The following is a 12881-nucleotide window of genomic DNA, read 5'->3' on the forward strand; positions in this document are numbered from 1 at the left end:
GAAAGAAAAAATAAAGATTAGAGCAGAAATAAATGGAACAGAAATGAAGGAAGCAACAGCAATAATTAATAAAACTAAAAGTTGGTTCTTTCAGAAGATAAAATGGACAAACCATTAGCTAGACTCATCTAATAGCCAGTTTTCATAGCCTGAAAAGAAAGAAAATACCTGCTGGAAGGCTTGCATTTGTCAACTGGTTAGTGTGCTATAGGATGAGAATAGGGTGGGCATTTTTTTGCCTAATTTGGTGTCAGGAAGCCTTCCAGTGATGATCAAGTGGGTTTCAGCAATAGTAAGATAGGGACTCAGTCAGACTCAGAGGTGATCTTGGTTCTGGGTTCCACTTCTGTGGCCTTCGTGCAAGGCTCCCCATTTCTGTTCTCAGATGCCTGTGATGAAAGTACATTATTGCTACTACTCTATAGAAGAAGAAACTGAGAATGAGAATAACATATTTGCATAAAGCCACACAATCATCAAAGTAATGAATCCAGAAATTAAATCTCAGATTTTTATGATTCCAGAGTTTCTATAATTTTCCCCTTTTTCTGTAAAGTACTTGCAATTCATAATTCTATGCTAGTTTTACCTGAAATGCATTTCCTTCCTTAAAATATCATATTAAATTTACTTATATACTAGATAGATGTTTTTATCTTATAAAAACTGTGATGTGAAGAATTGAAGATTTATTTATTTTGCGATATTGTTACTTTTTTAGTAATACAAACTCTTGAAAATGATTATAATATAGATAGATCTGTGTATTAGATAAAATATTTCAATTTTAATGACTGGAACCTGCAGATAATAAAGAGACTGACACACTTTGCAGTATATATATTTCTCAACCTGCAATGGAGTTATATTCCAATAGTTACATCCTAAGTTAAGCATAGCATAAGTTAAAAATGTATTTAATAAATTCCTAAACATCACCACTTAGGTGAGCCTACCTTAAATGTGCTCAGAACATTTAAAGTAGCCTACATATGTTTGAGTATCATTTAACACAAAGCTTATTTTATAATAAAGTGTTGACTATCCCATGTACTTTATTGAATATGGTACTGAAAGAAAAAAAAGGAATAATTATCTGAGTACAAAATGGTTGTAAGTGTAGCAGTTGTTTACCTAAAGGATGTGTGACTGACAGGGAACTCTGGTTCACAGATGTTGCCTCATATCACAAAAGAATATGTATCTCTGGGGAAAGATCAAAAATCAAAACTGCGATCCAAAAGTCTACAAGTAATAAATGCTGGAGAGGGTGTGGAGAAAAGGGAACCCTCTTACACTGTTGGTGGGAATGCAAGCTAGTACAGCCACTATGGAGAACAGTGTGGAGATTCCTTAAAAAACTGGAAATAGAACTACCTTTCTGATCCAGCAATCCACACTGAGGAAACCAGAAGGGAAAGAGACACGTGTACCCCAATGTTCATCACAGCACTGTTTATAATAGCCAGGACATGGAAGCAACCTAGATGTCCATCAGCAGATGAATGGATACGAAAGCAGTGGTACATATACACAATGGAGTATTACTCAGCCATTAAAAAGAATGCATTTGAATCAGTTCTGGTGAGGTGGATGAAACTGAAGCCTATTATACAGAGTGAAATAAGCCAGAAAGAAAAACACCAATACAGTATACTAACGCATATATATGGAATTTAGAAAGATGGTAACAATAACCCTGTGTACGAGACAGCAAAAGAGACACTGACGTATAGAACAGTCTTATGGACTCTGTGGGAGAGGGGGAGGGTGGGAAGATTTGGGAGAATGGCATTGAAACATGTAAAATATCATGTATGAAACGAGTTGCCAGTCCAGGTTCAATGCACGAAACTGGATGCTTGGGGCTAGTGCACTGGGATGACCCAGAGGGATGGTATGGGGAGGGAGGAGGGAGGAGGGTTCAGGATGGGGAACACATGTATACCTGTGGCGGATTCATTTTGATATTTGGCAAAACTAATACAATTTTGTAAAGTTTAAAAAAAAAAGTGGTTCTACTTAAATAAAAATATGAAGAGAGTAAAAAAAAAAAACAACTGAAGTACAGTTTCTATTGAACTGGTATCACTTTCACATTATTGTAAAGTCAAAAATAAATAAGTGAAAATATCTTAAATCAGTGACCATAAGTGTTCCCAGTTATGTGTAAGAGTTTGAAAAAAATTAGGTATCTGGACATTTGTCCTATTTGTATCATGGTGTTCTTCCTATGTTGTTATTGTTGTTCTATTCTTATGTGGGAATTGAGAGTGTTCTACCTACTTTTGAGATCTTGTCCTAAGCTTATGTTTATAGAGTATAGTAGTAGTGTTAGTTGCTCAGTCATGTCTGACTCTTTACAATCCCACAGACTGTAGCCTGCCAGGCTCCTCTGTCCATGGGATTCTCCAGGCAAGAATACTGGAGTGGACTGCCAGTCCCTTCTCCAGAGGATCTTCCTGGCCCCAGGGATCGAACCTGGGTCTTCTGCATTACAGGCAGATTCTTTATTGTTTGAGCAACAGAGAAGACCTCAATGTCTACATAATTTGACCATATAATTGGTCAAATCATTCAAATGACAATTTGGCTTTGTAAAAACTAGGAAAATAAACAAACCAATTAATTATATGGCTGAAATGAATAGTCTGAAGAGTTCTTTTCAGGGCTCTTTAATACAATGTACCAAAGGTTTCCTGGAGAAGGGCAATATCCACTGCAGTATTCTTGCTTGGAGAATCCCATGGATTGAGGAGCTTGGCAGGCTACAGTCCACAGGGTCACAAAGAATCAGACATGACTGAAGTGACTTAGTGCTCACACTGTTCGACTGTTCCACATTCTCTTAAAGAAAGATCCATATTCAGCAATTTTATGGGATTCTGAAAGACAGTGAAACTGATTTATAGTAGGTTAATGAACAGCCTATGTAATCAGTACATTATATGGACATACACTGAATTCTAGAAAGGAATTTTTACTTTGAAATGAAAGGGGTTATTAGTGGAGGAGAAGTAGTAAGCGAGGTTTGTCTGCAGAAATACCAGGATTTCTCTGGATACTTTTCAAAGCATACCTCTCTGCTCTTCCACCCTGCTATACCTCCCCGCCCCCCAAGCATATGCACACATATGTCAAGTGTTACCGTTAGTGTTACTAGCAGAGCATATTACATACCTTCCAGGTTTTAAAAGTGTAAGGAGGAATGAGAATCAGTGAGGTGGTAGAGATAATGGCAGAATGGTGTGGGGTGGAGAGATTACCAGATCATGGCCATCTGCTAGCTGCATGAACTGGGGCACATTACTCACACATCTTGCCTTTTTGTTTCTTACCTGAAGGATGAAGATTTAGATCTTCGTGAATTGTAATATTCTTTCCAACTCCTCTATCTTCTATTACTATGTTCTTTAAAATTGACCCAAGACCTAGAAGTCTATAATTTTAATACAATTCAACAAACTAAAGTTATAAATAAATAGCTCTATTGAAGCTCTATTGTTGTTTTATATCCAATCAGCTAGGGAAAAAAACTTCTTTTATCTTTCTTAATTCTACCTCATTTCTTCCCTATTCAAAACCCTCTAATTGGAAAATATTTCACTTTAAATAGTATAATTTATACTCAATTCCTCATTGACATGTCAGTCATATTCCAGGTGTCATTGTCAGATGTTTGTCTTATATTTAAATGTGTGCTTTTCCAGGTTTTAGTCTATTTACTTTGTTCCACCCACACCCAATGTGAACTGCAGTTTTTATTTGTTTGTATTCAGTGATAATTTTTTTTTTTTTCCCTCCTAAGGAACATTCTTTCTTAAGCGCTCCAATGATAAAGGCATTTGGTGTATACTCTAGGCAGAGATCCAGATCCAGCTTTGGAGAAAATAATAGTGTACTTCCAACTAGTTTGAGCAATGTAAGAAGAGTACTTTTATGGTGTAAGCAATGTTTAGCACATCAAGAGAAGTGTTTTGTTCTGGCAGTGTCAAAACTTTCATAACACTGGGAGTGCTTTTACTATTTTATTCAAATTAATTCTCCATTCAGTTATCCTAAGTAATGAGTGATAAATTTAAAATTATGATTGAATAAAATCCCTTACTTTAGCGCTGTTGTCATAACATTAGAAATGCAGCAGAGCTCCTGGATTAAGATTTCAAATGGATGTGTCAGCAAGGCTTATTGTCCAATAAACTACATTGTACTGGCACTGTACCATGAAAATGGACTTAGATTCTTAACAGTGGCTGCTGCTTTAAAAGAAAGAAACTATTTTCCAAAAAGTAAGTGCATGCAGAGTAAAATGGCCTGCCTGCAGACAGTGCACTAGGCTCACAAAAGTAGCTGGACTTGAGCATAGAAAAAGGCTTTAAACTGATTTTGGTAATTTCATATTCGGGGCACATCTGCCCTTCAGACTTTCCCTGAAATATACCATGTTTCAGACCCCACAGATTCCCAGCACGTCTCCTTTTGCTATGCTCTCAGCACACAGAGCCGCTGGAGGAGTTGAGATCCCAGCCTTGTAATGGTAGCCTGCCCTTGGAACACTGCAGGAACAAGGAGATATTAAGATCATAGGGTCTTAGAGTTTGTGGAAGCCTCTGAGAGACTCTAGTCTATTTATCCACCCAAAGGAAGTATCCATACTCAAATATCTCTAACAAATGACTATGCAGTTTCCTCTTGATACTTTCTGTCATGGAGAGATAATTTGAATTCTGGGAATCTCAGTCATTTCTTCCTGATTTTACCCCAAATATGTCTTCCAGATCAATCTGCTGGTTGTGTTTTCATTGTCTATGGCAAACCACAATCTTTTCACAACTGATTATATTTAAACTGTCGAAGAATACAAACATGACCCTATTTACTTTACTGAGTTTCATGCTTAAAAACCAATTTTCTTTCTACTTCTTCTCATAAAATCTCATACTCAGATCCTGTGAAACAATAATCAGTTTACATATGGTATGGTGAGAAGCTGACTCACAAATACATGTTGAGACTATAATAAGCAAAAGAGAAACAACAGATTCCTTACTGATCTCTCTAACATTTCAACTGTAGGCCGTCTGTTCTGTGGTTATTAGTGTTACTACAGGCAGTCGTCTTTTCAACTTATCTTTACCCACAGAAGGAACAGACTACTGATTAAAAGTCCTTCTTTGACAATCAGCTACCATTTTAGATGCCTTCATGTGTAAACCATGCTGAGAACTATAAATAAATAAATGCATCCATAAAACCAAATAGAACTAATTTGGGAAGCTTGCCTTCAAGTTTATCCTAATTTAAAATCTCTGTTAAGGTAATACCTAAGATTAATGGTTGTATGTACTAGTTTTGTGCCAAGTGAACACCTCTATAACTTCTCTTTTATTAAGGAAATACTAATTGTAATAGATAGAAAAATTTAAAGACTTAAAATGATGCATTTTATTTCTATAAAAATCTCTATCAAAATCAATTGATGTGTTTTTTTTTCCATCAAAATAATGTATTATCATGACAAAAACAAAGTATATATTTAAAAACAAAATACAATATACAAACAGACCCAGATCTGTGTACAAGCACTGGCTGAAGTTAAGGAGGTCAAAGGCAGCGATAAATTCTTCATAAGGGAATAGTAACTTCAAATTTTAAGAATGAGATTATGTGAATATTATTCATTAGTCATGGTGGTAACCAAGAGGGGTTGGGCCATAACATAGTAAGGATCATACAGTAGTAACTCCAGGAGATAGTGAAGGATAGGGGAGCCTGGCATGCTGCAGTCCATGGGGTTGCAAAGAGTTGGCCACGACTTCGTGACTGAATAACAACAACAACAATAACTTTGGTTAAGATCATTTCTTGAAGGCCTATCTTGCCTTTGTAAGGCTGCTGAGACTTGTTCTGTAGTAGCTCCCATAAGGTTCCATGTGCCAAGGACAAGTAGACAAGATGGTATGGGGCCAAAATTATTCAGAAAGTGTGAGAATGATTGGTAGTTCTGGCATTTTTTTTTATAAATTAGTTTTATCATATCTTGGTAAAAGACAGCTTCTATTGCAAGTTTATTCATCTGAATCACTAGCATAATTAAATAAAATTGCTGTTGTTCAGTCACTGAGTCCTGTTTGACTCTTTGCAACCCCATGGATTGCAGCACGTCAGCCTTCCCTGTCCTTTACTATCTCCCAGAGTTTTCTCAAATTCATATTCATTGAGTAAGTGATGCCATCCAACCATCTCATCTTCTGTCACCCCTGTCTCCTCTTGTCCTTAATCATTCCAAGCATCAGGGTCTTTTCCAACAAGTCAGCTCTTCGCATCAGATGGTCAAAGTATTGGAGCTTTAGCTTTAGCATCAGTCCTTCCAATGAATATTCAGGATTGATTTCCTTTAGGATTGACTGGTTTGATCTTGCTGTCCAAGGGACTCTCAAGAGTCTTCTCCAGCACCACAGCTCAAAACCATCAACTTTTTGCCACTCAACATTCTTCATGGTCCAACTCTCACATCCATACATGACTACTGGAAAAACCATAGGTTTGACTAGAGACCTTTGTCAGCAAAGTGATGTCTCTGCTTTTAATATGCTGTCTAGATTTGTCATAACTTTTCTTCCAAGAAGCAAGCATCTTTTAATTTCATGGCTTCAGGTAGTGTCGCAGTGATTTTGGAGCCCAAGAAAATAAAGTCTGCCACTTTTTCCATTGTTTCCCCATCTATTTTCCATGAAGTGATGAAAGAAAATTAAAATCACTTAAATCTGGGGAAAGGGTAAAAGAGCAGTCCAGGAAGACTATGTGATTGTCAAAATGGAGTTTCTTAAAATATAAAATTAAGAAGGTTAATGTCAGGTGTAAAAAGGAAGTCAAAGTTTTATTTATTGAAAGGTTTTCAAAACAGTATCCTAATGCCTTCTATAGTAGTTGGTTCAATTTTTAATAGAATCAAAACATCCTAATACATCTAAATAACTTTTCCATGTTAATTCAGCAAGAAATTCAGAGAAGATTCACACTCATATCTGCTTTTCTTCAAATTCATTTCTCTGCTTTTCCAAATACAGCATGCTATCTCTAGGAACTTTCAAAGAGTTATAGAATTGAGAATCAACTATATCAGTACTCTGCTCTAATTTATATAACATTACATTTCCATTTTTCAGGTGAGAAAATGCGAGATTAAGAGTGCTAGTGATTTTTCCAAAGTCATAGACCTATTATGTAATAGTTATAGAGTTACTATGAGCAGCAAAATGAAGACATTTACACTTTCTACCTCTTTCTTTCCTTCTTTATTCCTTTTAACCTTTATTATTTCTATATAATTTTTTTTTCCCAAAAATCAGTGGAGCAGCCCAAGGCCAGCTATCCTTCCCCTAGATAGTTCAAACATTTGTAAAGCCTACTGATTTTGCCTTCCTACGAGCAACTTGTACGCCTGTAAAACTTTGGCTGCTCCCATTAGATCTCTCCTACTCAGCAGACTCATTTATGAATCACAATCTTCTTTTAAAATCTGGGAATGCATATGTGACTATATTTTAACCGATAAAAATAATACAGCCTCATGTATTAGATGCTAATAAACTATTGTTATATTTTATAGATAATGGATTTGCAAAGCAAAAGTCCAAAAATAAAATAATGACATGAAAGTTTTAAAAAATACCAAGAGAGAGAAAGGGTATTTCCATAACATAAACATAATAAAAAATTGTTCTATGATGGAAAACACTTTCCAAAAGACAAGTATTCTTCAATTCCAACAATAAATCAAAATAAGTAAAAAATAACACAGTAAGTGAACTTTTAAGCAAAGAATGGCTCTACCAGAAGTTTTTTTTTTCCTCTTCTATCTATTTCCCCTCAGTTTAATTCTATTCTTGTCCTACTACACTCACCCCAGCTCCATTTTTTTTGAATCATTGCCTCTGACTCTTGTTATTCATTCATTTATTTATTTATTCAAGCATTGACAATTTGAGACTTTCTGAGCTCAGCAATCTACAGATCATTCATCAGCATGTAAATATCTTTTCAGCAGTGACCTTGGCATTCCCAGAAAAACATCCTAGTCCATTAGGTCAATATCCATGTTATAGAGCAAATTTAAATCTAAGGAGAAACTTATTTAAAAGGTTACATAATCTTTCTGGGTTACATTTTTGTACATTCTCTTACATTATTAGTAAAATGAAAATAAACACTGAGCAAAAGTTTATGAAATCAGCAGGTGGTTGTAAGCCACTCTTATTCTATATTTATTATTTATTGCCAAAATTGGGATTCACTGCTCAATTTAGATGCATTTTATTTTCCCTGAAAGATGTTGCTTGTTGTGGAATGATCTGTTGAATTGCTCAAGTTGCAAGCAGAGTTGCAAAAAGAAACCTCCAGCTTTATGATTTAAGCACTTGGGTTGTGATACATAATATATGCCCTTTTGCTAGTATTTTATTATTCTCTCAGAATGGAAGGTCATTTTTTTTTCCCTTTATGAACTCCTTAACTACACAAAGCTGCGTATTTATGGAAGTCTACCCCAATCTCTTAAACACTGGCCTGAAAGAACATGGTCTGTAAGGAAAGAAAACCACACTTTTGAATCTTCTTTTATCAACATTAGCTGCAAGACCTTGTCAGGTTCTTTTTACCTGAACTGCATTTTCCTAAAATGTCTAATGTGAAGAATATTTCTCTTGCAAGGTCATTTGAAAAATTATAAACTCTAGGCCTAAAATAACTTTATAACACATTATTTAGTAGCAGTACTTCACTTGGAATTGATCAGATTTTCATAACAATCTCTTTTCTGAAAAATATTATTTTATGTTGGAGGAGGATTGATTGTTGTGTTAATTTCAGGTGTACAGACATATATATTGTACATCAAAGTGAATCAGTTATACATATGCATGTATCTATTTTTCTTCCATTTATTTTCCCATTTACGTTATTACAGAGTGTAAAGCGGAGGTCCCTGTACTATAAAGTAGGTCCCTGTTGGTTATCTATTTTAAATCTAGCATGCTGTACCAGTAATTTTTTTTTTTGGCTACTCAGTCTATGGGATCTCAGTTCCCTGAGAAGCGATTGAACCCAGGCCACAACAGTGAAAGCCAGGAATCCTAACCACCAGACAACCAAGGGATTTCCCATAACAAAGTGGGTATTAATATCCTTAATATCAAAGTGGGTATTAATTAATATTTATAGATAATGACATTATAATTCAACTAGCTAAAAAAAAATTCCCTCAGTTTATTTAAGTGATCTCATATATTGTACTTCCTTTATGTGTAATCCTCTGTAAGAAGACTCTGAGCTTCTAATGGTCATAGATTATCTCAAATTAACATTTGTTTCACATTCCTCCTCATTAGTTGCATGAATTGCCTTGATAATCTCCTAGAATTATTTCTCAGTGTTTATATTTGTGTGTTCAGTTCAGTTCAGTTCAGTTACTCAGTTGTGTCAGACTCTTTGCGACCCCATGAATCACAGCACTCCAGGCCTCCCTGTCCATCACCAACACCTGGAGTTCACTCAGACTCACGTCCATCCAGTCAGTGATGCCATCCAGCCATCTCATCCTCTGTTGTACCCTTCTCCTCCTGCCACCAATCCCTCCCAGCATCAGAGTCTTTTCCAATGAGTCAACTCTTCACATGAGGTGGCCAAAGTACTGGAGTTTCAGCTTCAGCATACCTTCCAAAGAAATCCCAGGGCTGATCTCCTTCAGAATGGACTGGTTGGATCTCCTTGCAGACCAAGGGACTATCAAGAGTCTTCTCCAACACCACAGTTCAAAAGCATCAATTCTTCGGTGCTCAGCCTTCTTCACAGTCCATCTCTCACATCCATACATGACCACTTGAAAAACCATAGCCTTGACTAGATGAACCTTTGTTGTTAAAGTAATGTCTCTGCTTTTGAATATGCTATCTAGGTTGGTCATAACTTTCCTTCCAAGGAGTAAGCTTCTTTTAATTTCATGGCTGCAGTCACCATCCGCAGTGATTTTGGAGTCCAGAAAAATAAAGTCTGACACTGTTTCCACTCTTTCCCCATCTATTTCCCATGAAGTGATGAGACCGGATGCCATGATCTTAGTTTTCTGAATGTTGAGCTTTAAGCCAACTTTTTCACTCTCCACTTTCACTTTCATCAAGAGGCTTTTGAGTTCCTCCTCACTTTCTGCCATAAGGGTGGTGTCATCTGCATATCTGAGGTTATTGATATTTCTGCCAGCAATCTTGATTCCAGCTTGTGTTTCTTCCAGTCCAGCGTTTCTTATGATGTACTCTGCATATAAGTTAAATAAGCAGGGTGACAATATACAGCCTTGAAGTACTCCTTTTGCTATTTGGAACCAGTCTGTTGTTCCATGTCCAGTTCTAACTGTTGCTTCCTGACCTGCATACAGATTTCTCAAGAGGCAGATCAGGTGGTCTGGTATTCCCATCTCTTGAAGAATTTTCCACAGCCTTTGGCATAGTCAATAAAGCAGAAATAGATGTTTTTCTGGAACTCTCTTGCTTTTTCCATGATCCAGCAGATGTTGGCCATTTGATCTCTGGTTCCTCTGCCTTTTCTAAAACCAGCTTGAACATCAGGAACTTCACGGTTCACATATTGCTGAAGTCTGGCTTGGAGAATTTTGAGCATTACTTTACTAGCGTATATATGTATACATATGTATGCATGCATGTTAATATCTTATAGATGAATTTATTACCAGAAAATGTTAGTAAAGAAAAAGTTTGGAGAAATGTTATCCAAATGGTTATCTAAGTGCTATATAAATGTAATTTAAATAGAGAAAGCAAGAAAATTCCATAAAAGCATCTACTTTTCCTTTTTGGCTATGAGAAATTAATTGACTGTGTAAATCACAACAAACTGTAGAAAATTCTTAAAGAAATGCGAATACCAGATCAAGTAAACTATCTCCTGAGAAACCTGTCTCCTGTTAAAATTTGACATGAAACAACAGATTAGTTCAAAATTTGGAAAGGAGTTTGACAAGGCTGTATATTGTCACCTTGTTTATTTAACTTATATGCAGAATGCATCATGCAAAATGCCAGGCTGGATAAAACACAAGCTGGAATCAAGATTGCTGGGATAAATATCAATAACCTCAGATATGCAGATGATACCACCCTAATAGCAGAAAGTGAAGGGAACTAAAGACCCTCTTGATAGGAGTGAAAGAGGAGAGTGAAAAATCTGGTTTAAAACTCAACATTCAAAAAACTAAGATCATGGCACCTGGTCCCATCACTCTGTGGCTAATAGAAGAATTAAGTGAAAACAGTGACATATTTTCTTTTCTTAGGTCCCAAAATCACTGCAGATAATGACACAGCCATAAAATTAGAAAAGCCTTGTTTCTTGGAAGGAAAGCTATGACAAACCTGGACAGCATATTAAAAAGCAAATGCATCACTTTGCCAACAAACGTCTGTATAGTCAAAGCTATGGTTTTTCCAGCAGTCTTGTAGAGATGTGAGGTTTGGACAATAAAAAAAGCTGAGCGCGGAAGAATTATTGCTTTCAAATTGTGGTGGTGGAGAAGACTCTTGAGAAACCCTTAGACAGTAAGGAAATCAAACCAGTCAATCTTAAAGAAAATCAACATTGAATATTCATTTGGAAGGACTAATGCTGAAGCTGAAGCTTTAACACTTTGGCCACCTGACATGAAGAGTCAACTCATTGGAAAAGACTCATAATTCTGGAAAAAAATTGAAGGCAGAAGAAGATTACAGCAGAGGATGAGATGGTTAGATAACATCACCAACTCAATGGACATAAACTTGAGCAAACTCTGGGAGATGGTGGAAGACAGGGAAGCCTTACAAGCTACAGAACATTGAGGTCATAAAGAGTCAGACACAATGACTGAACAACAATGAAATCTAAATGGATTATTTAGCTTCAGTAGTTTAACTTACCATTTACCTGGGCTATGGGTATATCACTAGAATAAATCTCATATGGCCTAGAAATAGGAAAATAGAATATTCAACAGTCATTCTTATGTTATGACCAGACATTTCAAATTTATGCTCCTGATTCTAATTTTTCTTTTTTATCCATTTTCTCTGTTTTTAAGTTTGTTTGTTCTGTCCTAAAATAAGTCATAATTTGACCATTGACAATTTCTAAAATTAAGACAACTAACAATGTTTGACACTATATTTATATATATACCTTGTATGTGGTAACAAAATTTCCATAGTTTACATCAGCATTATTCAATAAAATACCAAAGTCATTTTTATTGACACATACGTAATTTTCAACTCAGTATCTCAGGTTTAATAAACAGAGGGAGTAGCTTAAGCTGCACTGTGTATATCATCAAAGTTCTTCAGCCTTCCATTAATTCTCAGATGGCCTGATCTCTTCAGACCTACACAGTATGCTTATTTGAACAGAATATTTTCTCTGAAACCTTATAAAAAATGTCCTTTAAGGTATTTAATCTAAGTTTTAGTCACAGAGGCTTTTGAATTTTGATTGAGGCCTTTTCAAGAGGTTTGCTGCTGCTAAGTCACTTCAGTCATGTCCGACTCTGTGTGACCCCATAGACGGCAGCCCACCGGGCTTCCCCGTCCCTGGGACTCTCCAGGCAAGAACACTGGAGTGGGTTGCCATTTCCTTCTCCAACGCATGAAAGTGAAAAGTGAAAGTGAAGTCGCTCAGTCGTGTCCGACCCTCAGCCACCCCATGGACTGCAGCCTTCCAGGCTTCTCCATCCATGGGATTTTCCAGGCAAGAGTACTGGAGTGGGGTGCCATTGCCTTCTCCATTCAAGAGGTTTAATAATGCAAATAATAAACATAATAGGAAGAGAAGAGATTATT

Source organism: Bubalus kerabau, chromosome 11 (assembly GCF_029407905.1).
Source record: "Bubalus kerabau isolate K-KA32 ecotype Philippines breed swamp buffalo chromosome 11, PCC_UOA_SB_1v2, whole genome shotgun sequence".
NCBI classification, from domain to species: Eukaryota; Metazoa; Chordata; class Mammalia; order Artiodactyla; family Bovidae; genus Bubalus; species Bubalus kerabau.